Raw genomic sequence first — 23,004 nt, 5'->3', positions numbered from 1 at the left:
CCCAATATATTCAGGGAACATCGAAAAAGATATCTAGAATGCTTAATAAATATAAGCTCCACACCACTCCACATGCAAACAAATAGTAAACTAGCAACCCTCATCCATCTACCTAGCAACAAACTACTCTTTAATCACATCCAGGAGTATTATGAAGTGCCCTGTACTTATGACTTGGCTTACTATGGACGGACAGGAAGATTACTGACATCCATCATGGGGACAAATTCAATTGCCACTACTGTTATGGCAAGTCAGAAGTGAGAGACCATGTTTAGGACATTCCTTCACATAGGGTTAGTTATGTATATGGTGATAAAAATTTGAGTACAGCAATCCCTTGATTAATGTGCCTAATGTGTTCTTTAAAATAGGTGCATTAATCGAATATAATAACCTATGGGAAAAAGTTAAATTCATTCCTCAAATTTCTTTTTTGATCCTTATTTTTTTTTATAAAAAGAATTAGAGTATATCTCAGGGCTTAGTTAAAGGAAAACCACAAAGCTGAAAGACAAAACATATTCAGAATATAACTTTCTTATCTACTTCTTAACAAAAAATTGAGCTAACGTAGTTTGGCAGGCATTCTGTTTCTTTTTTTCATACAACTGATAGTATGCCCTATTGCTTCTCTCTTCATCAGGGTCAGCCTCTAAAACCTCCCAACTAATTTGGTGCAGGGTGTTGAGAGCATGATCTGAGAGGCCTGCTTCACCAAAATTGTTATATTTAATGTGTCTTTTGTGTTCTTTTTTATGTATTGAAAACTTCTGCAAGAAAAATAATTTCAATTTGTTTCTGTGAAATTGAAACGCCTTGAAAAGTCTATAAAATCATTTGCACAATGTAGAAGAATGTGCTTCCAAATGGCTCGCATATTGCTAGCAGTAATTTCATTTGACTTTATAAGACTAAGATTTCTCTAATTCGACCAGAAAAGTCTTGGAAGGCATTCGCTTCCAAAAAAGCCTGGTTTAATTGACATTAAATATTTGTTATCACAATAGCCCCCCCCCCCCTTCTTCCACAATTTTCTTCAAAATCTCTGGATAATATGCAGCAATCTCCTTATCTGCACTTGCAGCTTTGCCTGTGATTTTCTCTTTCAGACACTCAAACCACCCAGCACTAGCATGGAATTCTTCTTCTTTTCCATCATTGATAGCCCTTTCTTTAAGGTTGCAAAGAGACTTAATGCTTTTGATTTAATAAGGTCAGTGCTTAGCGGGATCAGTTTTTGGTTATGATCTTCGATCCATGTAGAAACAAGTCTCTCTAATTCAATCATTATAATACTTTGATTTTGAATGCATGCATGATGAACATGAAGCAGCCTTACTTTTCTCTCTGCATTCAGCATCTTTGCTTAAAATTGCTCTTATAGCATTTTTGTGTTCTCGTCCTAATCATGATGAAAAGTTGGGAAAATACTTTAAAATAAAAAAAGTAAGGTAAACAATTGCAAAGAAGGCACGAGACATGATCATCAAAATGTTATGTAATTAGCAGATGACATAAATTTTGTAATATGTTTTAAATCAGTAACTAAATTATTTCATCCTGGTGAGCAATTTTTTTAAAATAGTTAGCCACAAAAAACATCATTTTTAAGATGTGTATAGGCACACTAATCAAATTTTGGTATAAAAATTTGGATATAAAAAAAATGACGCACTAATTGGGTACGCATTAATTGAGGGATTGCTGTATCTCTTATTACTGTATTTCATATAATTTTATCAGCAAGTCACATGAACAGCCCATCACTGCTCTTCAACTTACTGATAGCTAATTTCATCATTATAATGCTAATTATGGATATAGACCATATTGGTCTGTTCAGTCTAATTATCCATTTAATATCCTCTTTTGAGGTCTACCTGGCGATCTTTTTCCAACTGGTTTATATTTTATTAATTGTTTAGGATACCAGGCGTTGGTCATTCGGTTTACATGTTCTGTCCAATTTTGTTTATAATTGTTTAGTTTTTCTTCTATTGACTTTATTTTTAGTTCTTGAATATCTTAAATTTTTTTTTGTTTTTTTTTTTTTGGGGGGGGGGGGGGGGCTAATAATGCAGTTCTTCTCATTTCACTTGTTTGTTGCTCAAATTTTAGTGCCATATAATAATGTAGGCACTGCTAAGGTATTTTATATTTTCAAGTGTGTTTCATTTTATACAATATTTGGATTGTTTTCTTTCATGCTTACACGGTGATCAGAATACATTATGGAAATTATGGACACAAGTACCGTTTTAGAGCAAAACTTCAGTTTAATATAAACCAAAACGAACATGACATTTCGACCTTCATATCAAGGTCATCAACTGGAGCATACACATACATACAGAGAAACAAGCTGCATTACAATATACATGGTTTGCTAAAGTTACTGACCAACCATTACAACAATTATTGGCCTGACATCTGATGAAAAAAAAAACCTTTACTACATCAAAGCTAGAGTCCTATTATTATTATCTATTAGGTTACAAAATTAAATTGGGCTGGAGAGCAACATGTTTATATAATAATAAAATTAAATTAAAAAAAACTGTCATTATACATATAAATTTCAACCAATTGGTACGGAATAGTTTCCAATAAAAGCTGAAAATTGCTTAATGTCCTAAAGTATGCTAGACACTAAGTAGGCTGAATATGTGCCATCCAAATTCTTGGAATTTTTATGCCACCATTATTGTTGAGATTAGGGTGGTTAATCAGAATTTAAAGGCTTCTTTTCCAATCAATTTGGAGTAGGGTGTTGAGAGCGTGATCTGAGAGACCTGCTTCACCAAAATTGTTATATTTAATGTGTCTTTTGTGTTCTTTTTTCCGTATAGGGATTGTACATCCAGTTTCACCAATATAAGGTAAGTTACAGGTGCAGTAGATGCAATAAACTCCAGGATGTGCCAATGGGAGGAGAGGATCCTTAGAGGAGTTGAATATATTTTTTAATTTTATAGGTGGTTTAAAAGTGGCATTGAGATTATAATGGTGCAGGATTCTATTGATTTTTTCTGATAACCCTTTAATGTATGGGATGACTATGGTTTTATGTAATCTATATTCTTTTTTGATGAAGTTTTATGGAGAACTTTATAACAGTATTTTTGTTATAGCCATTATTTATAAATGTGTTGCTAATAATCTTTAATTCTTGTTTATGAGCTTGTTGATTAGAGCAAATTGTTATAGCTCTGTTTTTATGGGTGTTAATGACTCCAAAATTTTGCGATGGGTGGTGTTACACCCTGATAAACAAGAATGTAAAAATTTCAGTTATTATCATGGTGTAACAAGAAAATAAAAATATAAAATCCTATATAGATAGCTAATACAAAATATTTGAAAACAGAAAAAATGCTTGCATCCAAGTAAAATAATTATGGCAGAAATTGTTTAACTAAATGATAAAAAAGGGGAATTCAAATCCTTATTACAAAAAAAGGATATGAAAAAAAAAAAAAAAAAAGGTTAAGTAAGACAAAGAAGATTAAAGTAAATTCTAAAAAGGGGATTAATTTAGTATAGAGGCTAGCTTAAAACAAATGACGATCGCTCAAGGTCAATTCCCGAAGTGAGACGTCACGCAAAAGCAAACCGTAGCATGTTTTGGGAAAAAAAACACGACTTTTCTTGGTGAGTGAGATCGACTCCAGTAGGGGGGAAGAAAAGAAATTGAAGAAGGTGCCGATAGGGGGCCATGCAGATAAAAGGGTTAGGAACTCCCCCCAAAGAGGGGCTTTTTTTTTTTTTCTGAGAGGCTCTTCATGAAATCTTCGTATAGGTAACGTGGTTTTCCTGAGTGACGGCATAGGAGTTATCTCCGTCCGACACAACAAGGAAACAAAGTGTGCGGGAATTCGATTCTGTATTCCTATTGCAAGAGATGAGGAACGACACATAGTTACAAGAAGAAAAAAATTGTCTATGTATCTCGTCATCCAGTACTCGTATCGAGGGAAAGAAAATCCATACAGAAATCTGTGCCCACGTGATGAGTTCCATAGTGATAGAATAGAAGATCCTGTGTGTGTCCTTTATTCAAGCACGAAAGGTATAGATCGTGAAAACCAGGGTTCGTCCTAGAAAGGTACTGTAAAATCTTGTATCAATTGAAATCGCATATAATTGCAATCATTGTTAATTACTGGACAGTTGAAAATATATTAGGACTTTAGTATAAATCAGAGTGGAATGAGAGTAAACTAGTTTTTATTATTTGATAAGCATTCATGTGGTAGAGATATATGTATGCACATGGTATTCCTTATGAGAGTGTCTTAAGGGTCAAATGTATGTAATGGCATAGCGAAAGGATAGTTTAACCTATATTGTTTTGTAAATTAGATAAGGTAAACTGAAAATAAACATTAATGTGCATGGTATTATAGCAATATAGAGCATTCTGACTAGTATAAGGTTAAGTAAAGTGTTAATTTGTTCCAGGATTATATGTGTATATTTATATGTATAAAGTCTGTTATGAAGGCATGATCGCAAATTCCCACATAGGATTTTGCCCTAATACTTGTATTTTGCTTGTGTAATTTTATTCTTAGTATTGAATTGTGTTTTATATAATAGAAATTGAATTGTACCATGTTTGAGATCTTAAATAAGCTTTTGTTCATTAATAATACTGTTGTCTGAAATTGCTGCCTAATACACCACTTGAAAAAACGTATGAACCTAATCACACTGGAAATTAATGTGTTAAGTAACGAGATAATGGGTCATGACTGCTTAATAGTTTTACACTCAGACATATTTTTGTAATTGCTCCTTGTTTTCGAATTATATATCTTAAACTAAATGTCCTGAAAGGCACAGTATAATATAAATATTAGGGACACTAAGGGGAGGAAAAGCTTAAATATTTGAATTTTGTAATATCTCATGCATAGTTAAGTTTCGAATAAAGATAAAATTAGAGATTCACTTGAAAGGATAAAGGAAAGTTTAATAATCGTAGATAGGGACACAACAGTGGTGATATGAGTTAGCATGTATATATTGGCCAGTATGTGTCGGTTTGCAGTAAACTGTGAAGGACAGACTGCCTGAGGGAAGACGTGTGATAAGTGTATCCAGGAACGGGAGCGAGTTCTGATTTTCAATTTCAATAGTAAATTGTACGCGTTCATGTTGTTTGTTCGGGTGGCTGAGGAATGTGTTTAAAGTTTGTCGACCTGCCAGATAATGAAAACATCATCAGCGTATCTAAGCCACACTGTAGGTTTTAGAGAAAAGGAAATTTGTTCTGTAGGAGAAGAATTGTGTCACTGATTAGGACATTTCTTCTTCTACAGCGACACAATTCTTCTCCTACAGAACAAATTTCTGCCCGACATTACGGCCCTCTTTGTCCACGTACTACGTTCCGGTTACTTCGTGTGGCAAAATAAATTTTACCTACAAAAAGAACGTATGGCCATGGGCTCACCACTATCGTCCCCAATTGCTAACTTTTATATGGAAGCTTTTGAGCAAAGTGCTCTTGATTCCTTTACTCTAAAACCTACAGTGTGGCTTAGATACGTTGACGATGTTTTCGTTATCTTGCCAGATGATCGACAAACTTTAAACACATTCTTCAGCCACCTGAACAAACAACATGAAAGCATGCAATTTACTATTGAAATTGAAAATCAGAACTCGCTCCCGTTCCTGGATACACTTATCACACGTCTTCCCTCAGGCAGTCTGTCCTTCACGGTTTACTGCAAACCGACACATACTGGCCAATATATACATGCTAACTCATATCACCACCCATCGCAAAAATTTGGAGTCATTAACACCCTTAAAAACAGAGCTATAACAATTTGCTCGAATCAACAAGCTCTTAAACAAGAATTAAATATTATTAGCAGCACATTTAGAAATAATGGCTATAACAAAAATACTATTAATAAAGTTCTTCATAAAACTTCATCAAAAAAATAATATAGATTACAGTAAAACCATAGTCATCCCATACATTAAAGGGTTATCAGAAAAAATTCAATAGAATCCTATTTGTGGCATTGAGATTATAATCTCAATGCACCTTTGAAAAATTAAAAAACATATTCAACTCCTCTAAGGATCCTCTCCTCCCATTGGCACATCCTGGAATTTATTGCATCTACTGCACCTGTAACTTACCTTATATTGATGAAACTGGACGTACAATCCCTATACGTAAAAAAAAGAACACAAAAGACAGATTAAATATAAATTTAATCTGTCTTTTTTTGTGAAGCAGGCCTCTCAGATCACGCTCTCAACACCCTACACCAAATTGATTGGAAAAGTACCGGCTCTTTACATCATACAAAAACCTGGTATGAAAGAAAATTTAAAGAAGCCTGTGAAATTCTGATTAACCACCCTACTCAACAATAATGGTGGCATAAAAATTCCAAGAATTTGGATGGCACATATTCAGCCTACTTAGTATCTAGCATACTTTAGGACATTAAGCAATTTTCAGCTTTTATTGGAAACTACTCCATACCAATTGGTTGAAATTTATATGTATAATCAGTTTTTTTAAAAAATTTTATTTTATTATATATATATATATATATATATATATATATATATAAACGTGTTGCTCTCCAGCCCAATTTAATTTTGTAACCTAATAGATAATAATAATAGGACTCTAGCTTTGATGTAGTCAAGGTTTTTTTTTTTTTTTCCATCAGAGGTCAGGCCAATAACTTTTGTAACGGTTGGTCAGTAACTTTAGCAAACCATGTAGATTGTAATGCAGCTTGTTATTCTGTATAAATATGTGTGTATGCTCTAGATGATGACCTTGATATGAAGGCTGAAATGTCTAGTGTTCATTTTGGTTTATATTAAACTAAAGTTTTGCTTTAACATGGTAGTTGTCTCCATAATGAATATTTGGATTGAGTGTTTTTTTTTTTTTTAATCAGGCCTATAATCTGAAAAAATTTAGAAGTTTTTTAATTTTGTCTTTTTCTTCTTCATATGATATTTCACATCCAAGATATTTTCTATTCTATTATTTTATTATTAATAACTATTTTAACTTTAACTGGAGGTTGTTCACAAAATGCCATTGTTTTTGTTTTATCTATGAATATTATCATTCCAAACTGTTTTACTATAGTGTTTAAATTATATATATGTTAAAAGATACCAAGCAATTTTATAAGCTAGGTTTTTTAATCCTTTTCCCAAGTAAGCAAACAGACATATATACCCAAGGTAAAAAACTTTCTATATATATATATTGCTGTAAATTGTCTTCCTTATCTGATATTATTACCTGATCACACATAATAGTATATTTATTTTGTTATTCCGGAAAATTTCTATACCTGGATTAATATTTCTTTAATATAATACAAATATTAGAAAGCATTGCAAACAGAAGGCATTCCATCTTAATTCTCAGTTGATGGATTGTTTTTCAGACTTTTTTTCATTTATTTTTATTTCATTATCTTTGTATATGAAATAAAACTGCTAATTTAAATGATTCATTTGGAATAACTCTCTCAAAACATATTTCTCCATCCTCGTGTTTGGTATCATTTCATCGATGATGTATTTGCAACAAGCCTGTTTCTGAAAATTAACTTCAAATCGTCTTAATAAGCATGATACCAATCCATCTATAAAATTTATTTTGGAAACCCAAAATGAAATCAGATAACATTGGAGATGTGACAGATAATAAAGAACTTAGAGGAAAACTATTGATACAAAGTTGGTAAAATAATATCATAGTATCTAGTACTCTCCCCCCTCCCCACCACAGGGTAAATATCAAAAATGTGATGATTATGAATAATGTACTACTTCATAAATCCTTTAAAGGTGAAAGATCATTCAAAAGAATCAAATCTTGTGAAGTCAATTCTACACCATTCTATTATTTAAAAGAATAATTCCCTGTTGATTTCTCAAATTCAGGAAAAAGTTATCAGGAAAATAAAAATTTCAGTTCTTTACCATAAAATTAAAAACTAACTAGCTGATTCAAACTATATCCTGAATGGAGAACCTACAGAACAAATAAAACATTTCAGCTATTCAGACAATTTTTTAGTGAAAATGGCAAATTAAATATGGAAATAGAATTAGTAAACCTGGTATGAGAGGAAGTCAGATGAATAAACTTATATAGAATAAGAAAGAAATTATTCAAAACACTAAATTAGCAGTATATTAGACAATGTTCAAACCAGTTTAAACTTATGAATCTGAGAGCGGGATTAGATATAAAACAATTCAACAAAGATGAGACCACAGATGAGTTCTGAGAAAGATTAGAGAGTGAACAGATGACATCAATGACAATATCACATTAAAAATGAGGATATTAAGAAAGAACTTTCTATTGTTAGCATTCAGGAATGTGTTAGCAAAACTAATCTGAGATGTATGGTCTCAGATTAGTTATGATCACTTAAACAGAATGGGAGAGGAAAAATTAGCAAAATAAGTGTTCTTTGCCAGGAAAGACTCAGAGGAAGACCAAGATGTAGAAGGATTGATACAGCAAAAAGTGCCTTAGAAGACAGAAATATAAGATCTAATAATGCTGGAATCTTTGGCAGATAAATTAATTTAGAGGAAAATTATTGATGGAAAATTAGTAAGGATGTAATTTTTTTTAATGTAGTACTATCAAATATCCTGTATCCCCTGAAGGTACATATCAGGAATTTAATTTGTTGAGGTATATAATTATTTATATTTAAAAAGCTTTATTTACAAAGTTTATTATAATAATAATATATAATTTATGTAGCTTGTTTTAGTTAGATTGTCACCTGGGGTTTTCTAAATGTATTATAGTGCAATTCACTGTAAATGGATATTCTGAGCTTACTGCTATCAGTGTAATTCAAATGCTACAGAATGCCATTATTTTTGTTTTCTCCAAGACCAAAAGGTTTAGTGTTTCCCTCCCTCTTCTTACAGATTTAGAATTATCACTATGAATAGATAATATTCCTGCTCTACCAATTCAACCAAAGATTCAAATTACTGCCAAAGCAACTAAGGCTATATGAGGTTAATGTAATTACATCTGTAAAACTACCTGTATGATTCTGGCCAATTCAACTCTTTTATTGAATGAAAATAGACAGAGACTGCAGGTAACAGATGATTTATGATTTTCAATGGTCAAAGCGAGATGACTGCCTTGATTCCAAAGTCACAACAGAACGAAAAGACCATGTATGGATTCTAGAGTAGAGCTCTCTAATTACCTGGGCTTTAGCTCACCAAAGGTATGGATTTCCAACCATTTGTAGGTACGATTATAATAAAAATTTTGTCTCTTGGAATTTTAAAGCTTTAATTTCTTGTATTATTTCACAGAATTCTCTTATACCTTGGTTAGCAGCATCAACTGTTGGAACACAGACATTCATTTTGATGGAATCTTGTCAGTTTCAGAATTATTAATCATCCTGAAGAATGAAAACAAGAAATTTTATTCTTGTTTTTATCATGAGGATGATTTATGGTTTTAATTAGGCAAAGATAGTAAAGGTCATACAGTGCCATATCAAAGGCTATAGCAGTACACAAGGTGAGATAATCAAACATCCATGCCTGCAGTGGGATTCAAATTCACAACTTGTTGGTTGGAGAGCAGGTATACTCACCACTTAGCCAACCTGGCTGGCTTTCATTTCCCTTTACCCAAGCATGAGAAACAACACTTTGCATGTAGTGTATCTTTGTGACAATATAGAACTATTCAAGTACAATCATCAGTCTTACAAAAATCCTTATGTCCATCAAATTCTCTCCATACATCTAAAAAAGTGAACATCATTCCTCCAAGGCAACCTAATCCAGGAATACCTTGTATAGCGTGGTTTTGAACAACGCGGTTTTTATTATTACACTAACATTGTCAACACTGATCAGCGACTCCCGGGCGCCGCAAGTGACAGTCGAGAGCCACATTTATGCAGTAGTTATTCAATTGGCTGTCACATAGACACGTTCTTTCCCCGCGGCATTTTATTATTTACGTTAATATTAGTATTTAATTTTTTTTTTTCATTATTTAAGTATGAGTGAAAAGAGACAAAACAAAGAAGACATTGTTGGAGTAACATAAAAACTCAATTGGCTGACATTAGAGAAGAAACTTGAAATTATAAAATGTCACGACAATGGCACTTCGTTTGCTAAAATAGCACGTGAGAATTCAATAATGATGAGTCATCTTTTGTTTTGTTTTTTTTTTCACTATATTATTTAAGGAAATTATAACGTACTAGAATATATTTCAGGAAATTACAACGTACTAGGATATACATTAAAATAAATTTTAATATATTTCTATGTTTCAGCAACATCACGTTGCCATTTTCAAGAACTTAAGTACAAGACACGTGCACGCAGGCACAACAAAACAATAAGTGAGGAAGAAGTATGAAGCTATTATTTCTCCTAAAGTCCTGATGGTGCCCTCTAGCGGGTGATGTTGGTATTCTTGGACGACTGGGCTGGAGGTCTTCTGATGTAGGTTTCCCAAATTTGAGGAAGTCTCATGCAGCCAAATCTGTTTTTGGATCGTTTCTTAGGGCTGAAGCTGATTCTATGAAAAGCCTTTCATATCTGTATTTGCTACGGTGTATTATCGTGGCTTTCTTCCACCATATTCTATGGCAGGTATCCAGCGCATGGTCAGCAAGACCAGAGTAGCTGTATTGGTGAAACCGGATGTAGTCCTTGTGTTCTGAAATTCTGATATTTGCTGTCCTGCCTGTTTGGCCAAAGTAGGACAGCTTGCAGCTGCAAGGGATCTGGTATACACCAGGTAGGTCTGGGGGGGGGGGGGGGGGGTCTTTAGTTGAGCGGATAAGGGATGCCAATTTTTTATATGGTTTGTAACAAGAAGTTAAGTTATGTTTTTTTTAGGATTTTGTGATTTTTTCCGAGGTGCCTCAGATATAGAGTATGGTGATGGATTTAGAGTAATCCTTTTATGTGAGGGGGGAGGGGGGGTAGCCATTGGCTGAGAAAGTGTTGAGAATGTGGTTTAGTTCTGTGGTTAGGGCATTGTCATTCGAGCAGATAAGTTTAGCCCTCTTGTGTAGTGCCTTAATGACTCCATATTGTTGTGAGAGAGGGGGGGGGGGAATTGTTGGTGAATGTATCTGTCTGTATGGGTGGGTTTTCTATATACTGAGAAAACCAAGGTTCCATTAGGCTGGCGGGTGACTAGTGTTTCTAAATAATCCAACCTAATAAGATCTTTCTTCTTCCTAGTATCAGGGATCTTACTATGAGAAATTATAATTCCAATTTTAATGAAATTCAGACTTCATTAATACAGTATCGCCAGAGTTCCTATACATATATTTGTTAATCTGTGTTAAGAAAGGAATGCAGTGTTTTTTTTTCCTCTTCCAGGATGAATTTGATTCTGGGGTGTTGGTTGTTTAAGTGTGTTAGGAAGAAGAGAAGTGCATCGGAGCTATGTGGCCAAATAGCGAATACATCATCTACATAGCGAAGCCAAATGGTTGGTTTTTGTAGGGCAGAGTTTAAGGCTTTCTCTTTACACAGGTAAGATTTCAGCTTACCTGTGTAATCTTTTTGGTTCAGCAATACTGTGGCATTCCCTTTGTCAGCTTTGGTGATTATTTTCTTGTTTTTCTTTAATTCTAGTAGAGATTTAATTTCTTTACTGGGCATGTTGGTTTTAGGTGGTTTAGCTTTGGTCAGAACACAAGCTACATCCAGTCTAATATCGTTGGCGACGTGGATTGGAAGGTGTCGAATCCCGTGTTCAATCCGTACCATGATATTCTCAGCAGGTATTCTTCTGGGCGCAATGGCGAAGTTGTGGCCACGTGCGAGGGCATAGACTGCTTCAGGTTTCACACTAAGTGACGACAGGTTAACTACCGTTTCGTTAGGAAGGTGCGGTTTCGAGATCGCGTCCTTTTTTAATTTTTCAAACTTTTTGATGTGTCGATCTCGTACTTTTTTAAATTCTTTCTCCGCTGCGAGATGTATAAAACAGACCAAATTTTGTGGCTTAAGGTGCTTGGAAGGTCATCTTCTAGTGTCTGTATAGCTGAGTTAGCTTCCCTCAGGAAACGGCGAGTGGCGGCAATTTGTTCTCTGAGTAAGGCTTGGCTGGCACAATTATAAATATGAATTGCCTTTTGCGAAGAGAAACGGTGCTTGAATTTCACACAGTTAGGGATTACCTGGTTATCCCGGCAGCACTTCAGGAAGTGCGAGACGATTCAGTTGTCTTGATAGCTTCAACTTCAATTTACCGTAATGGTGTGCTTGACGTGCAGTAACATCTCCGTGGATAATCGTAATTCTCGTGGAAAGACTTAGACGTTAGTTATGCATTTTCACTATATTATTTAAGGAAATTACAACATACTAGGATATACATTAAAATAAATTTTAATATATTTCTATATTTCAGCAACGTCACGTTGCCATTTTCAAGAACTTAAGTACAAGACACGTGCACACAGGTGTGCACTGCATGAGACTTCCTCAAATTTGGGAACCTACATCAGAAGACCTCCAGCCCAATCGCCCAAGAATACCAACACTGCCCGCTAGAGGGCACCATCAGGACTTTAGGAGAAATAATAGCTTCATACTTCTTCCTCACTTATTGTTTTGTTGTGCCTGCATGCACGTGTCTTGTACTTAAGTTCTTGAAAATGGCAATGTGACGTTGCCGAAATATAGAAATATATTAAAATTTATTTTAATGTATATCCTAGTACATTGTAATTTCCTTAAATAATATAGTGAAAATGCATAACCAACGTCTAAGCCTTTTAGGATATTATGATACAAGTTGAATGCAGGATACGACACCTTCCTAACCATGTCGCCAACGATATTAGACTGGATGTAGCTTGTGTTCTGACCAAAGCTAAACCACCTAAAACCAACATGCCCAGTAAAGAAATTAAATCTCTACTAGAATTAAAGAAAAACAAGAAAATAATAATCACCAAAGCTGACAAAGGGAATGCCACAGTATTGCTGAACCAAAATGATTACACAGGTAAGCTGAAATCTCTATTGTTAGATCGGGCCACTTACCTCCCTATCGAATATAATCCCACCAACTCACAAATTAGAAAACTCCACAGGGTCCTTAAGAAGGTCACTTCTTGGCCTGTGGAAATCACCAACAAATTGAAACCATAACTCCATACCCCCACCCATATTTATGGACTCCCAAAAATTCACAAGGAAAATGTGCCATTACGTCCAATAGTGGATGGCATTGATTCCCCCACATACAAACTAGCTAAACATTTGGCCAAAGCTCTCTCACACTATACTGGCAACACACCTTCATACATAAAAAACTCAGCCCACTTCAAAGCCAGAATAGAAAATCTTACACTCAAACACACTGACGTAATGGTCAGCTTTGATGTCTCCTCCTCATTCACAAATGTCCCACTCAAAGAATCCTTAGAGCTAATCCAAGCAAAATTTCCTCCCGATATCACAGCCCTATTTCAGTTCATAATGAACTCAGGCTATTTTGTTTAGCAAGGAAAATTCTACAAACAAATAGAGGGGACAGCCATGGGTTCTCCACTCTCCCCACCCTTGGCCAACTTTTATATGGAGACTTTTGAAGAGAAAGCCTTAAACTCTGGCCCACAAAAACCAACCATTTGGCTTCGCTATGTAGATGATGTATTCGCTATTTGGCCACATGGCTCCGATGTACTCCTCTGATTCCTAACACACTTAAAGAACCAACACAATAGAATCAAATTCACCCTGGAAGAAGAAAAAAACAACTTCATTCCTTTCTTAGACACATTAGTCACCTGCCAGCCTGATGGAACCTTGGTTTTCTCAGTATATAGAAAACCCACCCATACAGGCAGATAAATTCACCAACAATCCCCCCACCCTTCCTCACAACAATATGGTGTCAATAAGACACTACACAACAGGACTAAACTTATCTGCTCGAATGACAATGCCCTAACCACAGAACTAAACCACATTCTCAACACTTTCTCAGCCAATGGCTACCCCCCCCCAAAAAAAATCCAAAAAATATTGAAACCAGTAACCCCCCCCGCTCCCCCTCACAACAAGGATTACTCTAAATCCATAATCCATCACCATACCCTATATCCAAGGCACCTTGGAAAAAATCAGAAAAATTCTAAAAAAACATAACTTCTTGTTACAAACCATATAAAAAAATTGGCATCCCTTATCCGCTCAACTAAAGACCAACCCCCCCCCCCAGACCTCCCTGGTGTATACCAGGTCCCTTGCAGCTGTAAGCTGTCCTACTTTGGCCAACCAGGCAGGACAGCAAATATCAGAATTTCAGAACACAAGGACTACATCCGGTTTCACCAATACAGCCACTCTGATCTTGCTGACCATGCGCTGGATAACTCCCATAGAATACGGTGGAAGAAAGCCACGATAATACACCGTAGCAAATACAGATATGAAAGGCTTTTCATAGAATCAGCTTCAGCCCTAAGAAATGATCTAAACCTCAACAAATTTGGCTGCATGAGACTTCCTCAAATTTGGGAAACCTACATCAGAAGACCTCCAGCCCAATCGCCCAAGAATACCAACATTGCCCGCTAGAGGGCACCATCAGGACTTTAGGAGAAATAATAGCTTCATACTTCTTCCTCACTTATTGTTTTGTTGTGCCTGCGTGCACGTGTCTTGTACTTAAGTTCTTGAAAATGGCAACGTGACGTTGCCGAAATATAGAAATATATTAAAATTTATTTTAATGTATATCCTAGTACGTTGTCATTTCCTTAAATAATATAGTGAAAATGCATAACCAATGTCTAAGCCTTTCCATGAGAATGAGTCATCTGTACGAATAATTATTCAGAGCAAAGAAAAGATTAAACAACATGGAATTAGCACCGCTTCTTATATGTCAAAAATGACTGCGAGAAATCGATCTTCTACAGTGGAAAATATGGAACACCTTCTAATGATCTGGATTGAAGATTGTAATCAGAAAAAGATTCTTTCGAGTCAAATGATAATCCAGGAAAAAAGCAACAAGTCTACTTGACAAAATAAAAGAAAATGAAAGCGAAAATGAAGGAGGTACAACCAGTGAAACTTTTATAGCAAGTCGCGGGTGGTTCTACAATTTCAAAAAGTGTATGGGACTCCATAACGTAAGAATCCAAGGTGAAAGCACAAGTGCTGACACAAAAACTGCAGAATTATTTCCCAATGAATTGAAGGGGCTTATTGAGAAGGAAGGCTACACAGATGATCAAATTTTTAACGCTGACGAGACTGGCTTTTTCTGGAAAAGAATGCCATTGCGCACATTTCTAGCAGAGAAGGAAAAAACACAAGCTGGGTATAAAGTGCCAAAAGATCATTTGACACTTTTACTAGGAGGTAATGCATCAGGTGATTTTAAATTGAGGCCACTCTTAGTGTACAGAGTGGAAAACCCAAGAGCTCTTAAGAGCTTTACAAAGAACAATTTACCTGTTCATTGGCATTCGAATAAAAACGCGTGGGTGACTCGTCCAATTTTCGAAGACTGGTTCAAAACTTGTTTTTGTCCTGAAGTTAAAAGCTATTGTAAAAAGAATGATATTCCTTTCAAAATTTTGCTTTTATTAGACAATGCGCCAGGCCATCCAACTCTATTGACTGACTTACATGAAAATGTCAAGATTCATTTTTTACCCTCCAAACACAACATCAATTCTGCAGCCGATGGATCAAGGAGTTATCTCCACTTTCAAGGTTTATTATTTAAAATGAACTTTTGCACAAACTATTAAAGCTGCAACAGAAGAAGATTCTTGGACTTTGAGTGAATTTTGGAAGAAATTTAACATTAAAGATGCCATTCGAAGTATTTATGAATCTTGGGAAGAGGTGACTCAAAGCAATATGAGAGCCGTACGGCATTATATCTTGCTGTATTGTTCGAAGGACTTTGTTGCCTTTGCAACACAGAAAGAGAAAATCTCTCTTTCTGTGTTGCATAGAAAATAACCAAGATCTTTGCCCGTCTGGACACAGAAATTGTGCAGATGGGCAAAGATCTTGGTTTTGCAAGTTTAGATTGTAACAATGTGAACGAATGTATTGATTCTCATTCAAATGATCTGGATGACGATCCTTTTGGAGTTGGAACAACAACGAGCCTATGAAGCAGAAGACGACGAAGATGACCCCACTGATGTCATGGTTGAAGAAATTTCCTTTGCAGACCTTTCAACTTTTGTGAGAAAAATCGACGAAGCTTCTGACTTTCTCATAAATGCCGACCTGAATTTGGAAAGAAGCATCAAAGTCTCAATAATGCCATCAAATGCTACAGAGATCTAGTACTTGAAGAGACAAAGAAGACAAGGATGGTTGAATGAACACTAAAAGACTACTTTAGTAAAAATTAAATTACTGTATGCTAAAATTGAAGCAATATTTGTTTTGTTTTCTACAACTTTTATATCAGTTTAAAAGGATTTTATTATTTGTTATTTAGTTGATAAAAATAACTATTTTCTTTCATTTTTAAACATTTTTATTATCCTAAATTTTTGTAATAAACAAATTAAATTGAAAACCTTTATAAACAGACCTTGAACAACACAGTTTTGTAAAACGCTGACGCTTCTTGGAACCAATTAACCACGTTATACGAGGTATTCCTGTATGCTGGTTAATTTGTAATCAAAGCCATTAACAATTCAGTTCTATCACACCTCAAGCAACAGACTTACAAGCTCTGTCCCTCTTCATTCTTCTTTTTTTGCTTCAATAGTTCTCATATCCTCTCACATTCCATACTTTTTCACCTCATAATTTGTTCCAGCCAAGACTATTAATTACTTCCCTCTTTGCATACTAACAGCATGTCAATTGGGTGCTACAAATCATCCTACAAATTTGCATAAACTCCATTATGATACTCAAGACTACAAAATTTTGAAATAAGATAAATCAGTGTATTCAGAAGTTTTTGAATTATTAATGAATTCTGAGATTTGTGTGTAGAGCGCTGTGTTTCTATTATGAAAGAATTCAAAATTCTTTGAATAGTGCAACTGCTTCTAATAGCATATACGTTATGTTAATAAACTAATATAATCAAATGATACTAATGACAAAAGCACAACTATGGCTAATTAAAACAATTTCAGGTTTTCAATTATGATTCCCAGAAAATAAAGACAGTATAAAATATCTATGAAGAACGGAATACTTGTGGATTTGCTTTACCTGTATAAGTTGAATAAATGATGTATCCAATAGGGTACTGCTATTTTTTTTTTTTTGTTAATCCATGATGACACAATAATATTATTACATTTACGGTTATTATTATTAAACTCCTGGAGTCAAGACTTATCAAGGAATGATGATCGTGTTAATTACACGTTGATAAAGATTAGCTACTGTTTATCGAATACTGAAATTAATATTCCGAATTGCGATTAAATAAAATTCACATTAAATATATCCACGAAAGAAAGCAAATTTAAAAAATAAATAAATAAATAAAATAAAAAAGTTTTTAGCAATGTGTTCATAGCATTCTCGTCACCTCTGTATTTGATTAATATAATCACACACCTGTAAACACGGTTGTCAAAACCTCGAGCTCATTGTTCCCATTAAAGATCTAAAGAAATTAACATTCTGTGACTTTCTTGTACTTATTTCCTTTCTTCGACGTCTGACATATCTTGTTTCATATTATGCAATGCTCGAGACACCGTACAATGCTACGTTTGGTTACAGCAACACACCGAATCACTAGCACCTCGCTTAAGTTCGCAAACAATAAGAGTAACCATAACGTTAAACGGCTCTTTTCAAAACACTCAAAATCCTAGTAATCAAATGACTTTCATTTAACGACAATCAGTAAGTTGTCTATACAAATTATTAATTAAAAAATGCATTAGGTTTTGAAAGTGAATATATATATATATATCGCGTAACTGTTTAGTCAATTGCTACGTTTAACTCTTCACTAGTCTAGAAAAATACATGCAGCGCACTGCTCTCAGCTGGCTAAACGCCATATCTTGTGCAAGGTTCAGTTCATTACTCACTACCAGGGGAGAGGGGGAAATGCAGGTTGAACGTCCTCGGTACTCTTTGAACTGTTAAGAACAAACAAGTTGGGTATACTTGTTTCCCACACAGGACATATAAATTTCCATGCCATACTTTTCTCCCCAGTGTACACTATAGTAAACATATGTCTAAAGTAGCCGATAATAGCGAAATTTTATAATTAACTAAAAATGTAATGCAATCAAAGCCGCGCTCAGTGTGTATATTAAGGCAACAATTCCGAATCCGAAAGATATTTCCTGTTTAAGAAAAATTTAAATATTGATCGCAATGATTTCGCTAAACACAAACACATCGGTTAGTGCGTTTTACTTAAGCTGCATGAAGAAAAAATTGGCCGGGACAGGCTACTTTAGGCCCAAATCCTTGAAGCATGATGATAATGACTTGAAGAAAAATGCAGAATACTGTAAACTCTAACTTTTCACCATTCTGAGTACAAAATGCTACATCCATATAACGAATAAAATTTTTCCTCCCTCCCGAGAGTCTGCAATTAACAAAAAAACACGTTAATATTAACCCCACTTATAATCAATAAAGGGTATTCAAAACCATTATTCCAATAAGTAGAAAGTAATGCAATGAAACATTTTTCATTGCATTACTTTCATGGTTAGTTCATGGTTTTTCATTCCAAAAAGCATTAAGAGACTTGCACTGAACAGATAATACATTGATCTCACAAGCTTAAGTTAATTCGGCCATAGTCCCAACCAGATGACAACCTCTATCATGGAATATTATACTTGACAAGATATTATATTCTTGTTTTTATCCTTACTCAAGTGGAAGTAAACAAAGTTTGCAAGTCAAGTATCTTCACATTTAATCTATTTGTGTAGAGGCTGTTCACATCAACCGCCTTAATATCCCATAATGCAAAACACACTTCCTTTCAGATGTGTATTATGGGAAGATTCCTTATCGAGTTCTGTCCTTTGAAGGTCTCATCAGTGGTAACCAGACCTAGGAAGGTATGCAGAAGGTATGTGTGTGTGTGTATCATCAACAACTAGTGAAGATACTCCATGCACAAACTGTTTGCTTTCGCTCAGGTAAAGATTAAAACCAAAATATATCTTGTCAAGTATGATAAAACTTTATAACCAAGTGGGGAAAAAAAAAAAAAAAAAACTTGCTACAACTATATTACGGTCTTCTGCTGTCCTTACCTACAATTTTGGCATTAAACACTTGTTTTTCTTTTCCATTCTGATTAATTGACTGTGTCTACTTGGATTAATTCTGCTCACTCAATTTTTGTAACAATATAAACATGCACAAACATTTTTATAAGACCATGTGTGGGGATAGTGGTTTGAGAAATGATTCAGGGTGTTTATAATCAAAGGAAAAATAACCCTCATTGCTTCTCTAAGAGGAGTAACTGTGGTTCTAAGACAGTGTCAGGAACAAAATTAGAGGGTATATATATGCTGATTGGAAAGAAGTCAATGGACTACTGTGGGCAAGGTGCATCATACCATGTAACAAGTCACATGTTTCAAGCTGGCATAAAAATCGGAGGAACATGATGCTTTCAAGTTGGTGAAATAGCTGCAAGAAGGGAACTGAGCGAGTTTAAAAGAGGTACTGTGATAGGATGCAATGTTACAGGCCTATCTGTTCAGTAAATTGGTGACAAAAACCCTATTGTTCGTTATCATACATTTGTGGAAAGTATGTCCTGTAGGAATGCAGAGTTAAGGGCATCGACTAGAACATGAATCTGCACAAAACACATTCAGAACCGAAGCTCACAACATGGGTTTTTCATAGGACTGCAATATGCAAATCCCACATTACCCAAACCAACATGCAGCATCATCTCGATTGGTGCAAAGAGTGTGTACAGTGGAACATGGAAGCTTGGAAAGGTTTACTGTGGAGAGATGAATCATGCTACACCCTCTATGAGCAGATGGACGGGTGTGGGTGTAGTGGATACCTGGTGAACGTCTCTTACCAGAGTGTGTAACCCTAACTATGAAATTTAGAAGTAGCGGTGTGAATGTATGGTTCTGTTCTTCCTTGTTTGGCTTCGGACCTCCGTATGTGGTGCCAGGAACACTGAACTTCCAGAGGTATCTGAACATTCTGGACAATGCAATGCTTCCTACTTTGTGGCATTTCTACAGAAATGATTGTCACTTTCAGCAAGACAGTGCACTGCATCATAAGGCTGCTGCTGTAACTGTGTGGTTTGTGAACATGAATGTAATCACACTTGACTAGCCTCCCACAGAGCCCTTATCTCATCCCTACTGAACATCTACAGGATGAACTGGAGCAACAGGTAAGGTCAAGGGACATCCACCCCACAACAGTCCAGGACCTCTACATGCTTTCAGGAAGAATGGTCCAAAATTCACATTGTTTGCTATAGTACACTTGTGGAACGTATGCCTTGTAGGATTGCTGCAGTCATTGCAGCGAAAGGAGGCCCTATATCTTATTAAGGTGGGTGCCATGGCTGTTTGTTACTCACACTATGGTGTCTGTTGACTTTTTTTCCAAGTAGTGTATTATATTGCAGAGCCAAATGAAGTATGTGGAGAGTAATAATAGCTAGGTGAACATTGACAATGTACATGCTTTTCTGTATGCAAATACCAGGAACATTAGGAAAAAAGGGGAACATATGAGTTTGTGGCACTGATTGATTCACTCTCTCCAAAGATTGCTGGTATCTCAAACTTGGTTAACCAAGAATGTTCTGACAGGGATAGAAATTGAAGGGTATAGCATATTTCAACAGGATAGGGAATGTAAACAGGGTGGTGGACTGTTACTTATGGTAAAAGATGAATTGTGCCCTCTCAAAGAGAAAAGAAGATGGGAAATGATACTAATGGCTTAAAGTATGTAGTGTGAAGCAGAAGTGAATAAAGCAAATCAGTGAGATACTGCTACAGACCAGGAAATACTTAGACAAAATAGTTATGGCAGGTGATCATTATCAGTGAGAGAGAAAAGACTTCAAAACTATAGTAATATAAAACTTGACAGAAGAAAGCACATAAGTGAAACTGAATTTTTAGACTTCTTGATGGTTAAACGGTCTTAAGCAGCATGTGGCAGAATGCAAAGTCTCTCTGATGCTTGATTATAACATCAGAGAGACTTATAGAACCATTGTGACAGACGTCATACTTGCATTCAGTTAGCAAGAGTGATTATGTAGAGCATCGCTTCCCAATCAGTGGTATATGCCATTCAGGGATACACGAAAAATAACCATTAATGGCGGAAAAACAAGTAAAGTAAACAAAATGCAAAATATTAGTTATGGAACAATAAATGTTAAGTTTGAATCACCACTAATGGAGACACTTCAAAACTAGCTCACATTAGTGAATGATGATTAGTGAGGGCGTGACTATGAACCCTCCCCCAAACCACTCTTCTACCAATCATTACGCACAGTTCATGCGTCACTTTTGTCACCCATCTTCCTTTCCAGAACAATCATGTGTTACTAAGAAATGACCTTTGCGATAACGAACCTTCCACTGACTTCCATTTGCGACGTTTCTAGAACTGCTCCAAAAATATAAATACATCCATAGGCAGACTGTTTGATCAGTTAGTTATTGACTGAGTATAAGTAAGTGTGTTGTCTTTATTTGTGATTCTTTTCAAGTGGTTTTTTTATTTAATGTTTAACATAGTTTCAGTTATTATTGTAAGTGATTTTTAAGTGTGTCAGTTATGGATCAGTGGTTGAAAACAGGAACAGTTAAAAAAACTAAAACTTGATGTGGATTATAACCCGTTGCCAAGTACCTCTCAACACGTGTCTGCAGCTATGAGTACACCCACACCGGGAGATAGTAAAAAGGCACGTGCCTTAGGTACTACACAGAAAAAAAGGAAATAATGTGAAAAGTATATTATATATGGGTTTTCATCTGTAGGGGGGTGATGACTGTCCTAACCCTTTTGTGTGTGGGAAAGTATTATCCAACAGTTGCATGAGGCCTTCTCTAAACATCCTATGTATAAAAACAAAGAAATACATTATTTTCAGCGTTTAGAAAAGCATCCAAATGTAACTTCATACATGACATCAAAAAAGAAAGACAATGAGAATACATTTGAGGCTTCCTACCGTATTGCTTATTGCATAGCTAAATGTGGTAAAAACCACACCATAGCTGAAGATTTAATTTCTCCTTGTATTAAGGATGCTGTTTTTTGTGTGTTTGGGGAAGAACATGTCTGCAAAATCGATACTATCTCTTTTTCAAACAATACAATGTCTCGAAGAATTCAGGATATGTCTGACGATGTTGAAGATGCAGAAGTAGATAGAATTAAAAAAAGTAAGTTCTTTACCATCCAGGGTGATGAAAGTGTAGATGTTGCTGATGTATCTATTTTACTCGTATCGTGATGTACTTGACAGAAAATGAAATTGAGGAAAACCTGTTGCTTTGTTACCCATTGACAGAGCTTACCACAGACAAAGATATTTTTAATGTGATCGATGGTTATTTCATTGAAAAGGACATTAGTGGGTCGAATTGTTGTGATGCATGCACTGACGGAGCCAAGTCTATGTCAGGTTGTTTTATAGGCCTACCCAGCCAAGTTAAAGAAGTAGCTCCCTATGTACCATGGAGTCACTGCTGCATTCATAGAGAAACTCTTGCATCCAAGCCTCTTCCTAGTGAACTGAAAGACATTCTTGATGAGGCTGTAAAAGTTGTAAATTTTATTAAGTCACAACCACGAAACTCCAGATTGTTTGAAGCGTTGTGTGAAGAAATGACAGTACATTACTTTTGCATATGGAGGTAAGGTGGCTATCTCGTGGTAAAGTACTTAAACAGCTAAATTCAAACAAACTTAGAC

The 23,004-nt window shown here is 35.3% G+C and overlaps 1 protein-coding gene across 8 annotated transcripts in view; it reads right to left on the bottom strand.

Annotated features, from left to right (window-relative positions):
* ctrip (E3 ubiquitin-protein ligase ctrip) overlaps positions 1-23,004 on the bottom strand; it is an 817,513-nt gene that overhangs the window by 549,136 nt on the left and 245,373 nt on the right. Inside the window, exon 1 of one of the 8 annotated variants that reach the window (XM_090413736.1) lies at positions 17,635-17,984. The exons of the other annotated variants lie outside the window; for them this stretch is intronic. The gene's annotated coding sequence lies outside the window, so the exon portion shown is untranslated. Of the gene's footprint in view, positions 1-17,634; positions 17,985-23,004 lie in introns of those variants that run through there. 8 annotated transcript variants of the gene reach the window in all.

Source organism: Typopeltis vanoorti, chromosome 24, assembly GCF_054136105.1.
Source record: "Typopeltis vanoorti isolate ZY-2024b chromosome 24, IOZ_Tvanoo_1.0, whole genome shotgun sequence".
NCBI lineage: Eukaryota > Metazoa > Arthropoda > Arachnida > Uropygi > Thelyphonidae > Typopeltis > Typopeltis vanoorti.
Note: the sequence above shows the minus strand (reverse complement) of the source record. Positions and strands in the feature narration are given on the sequence as shown.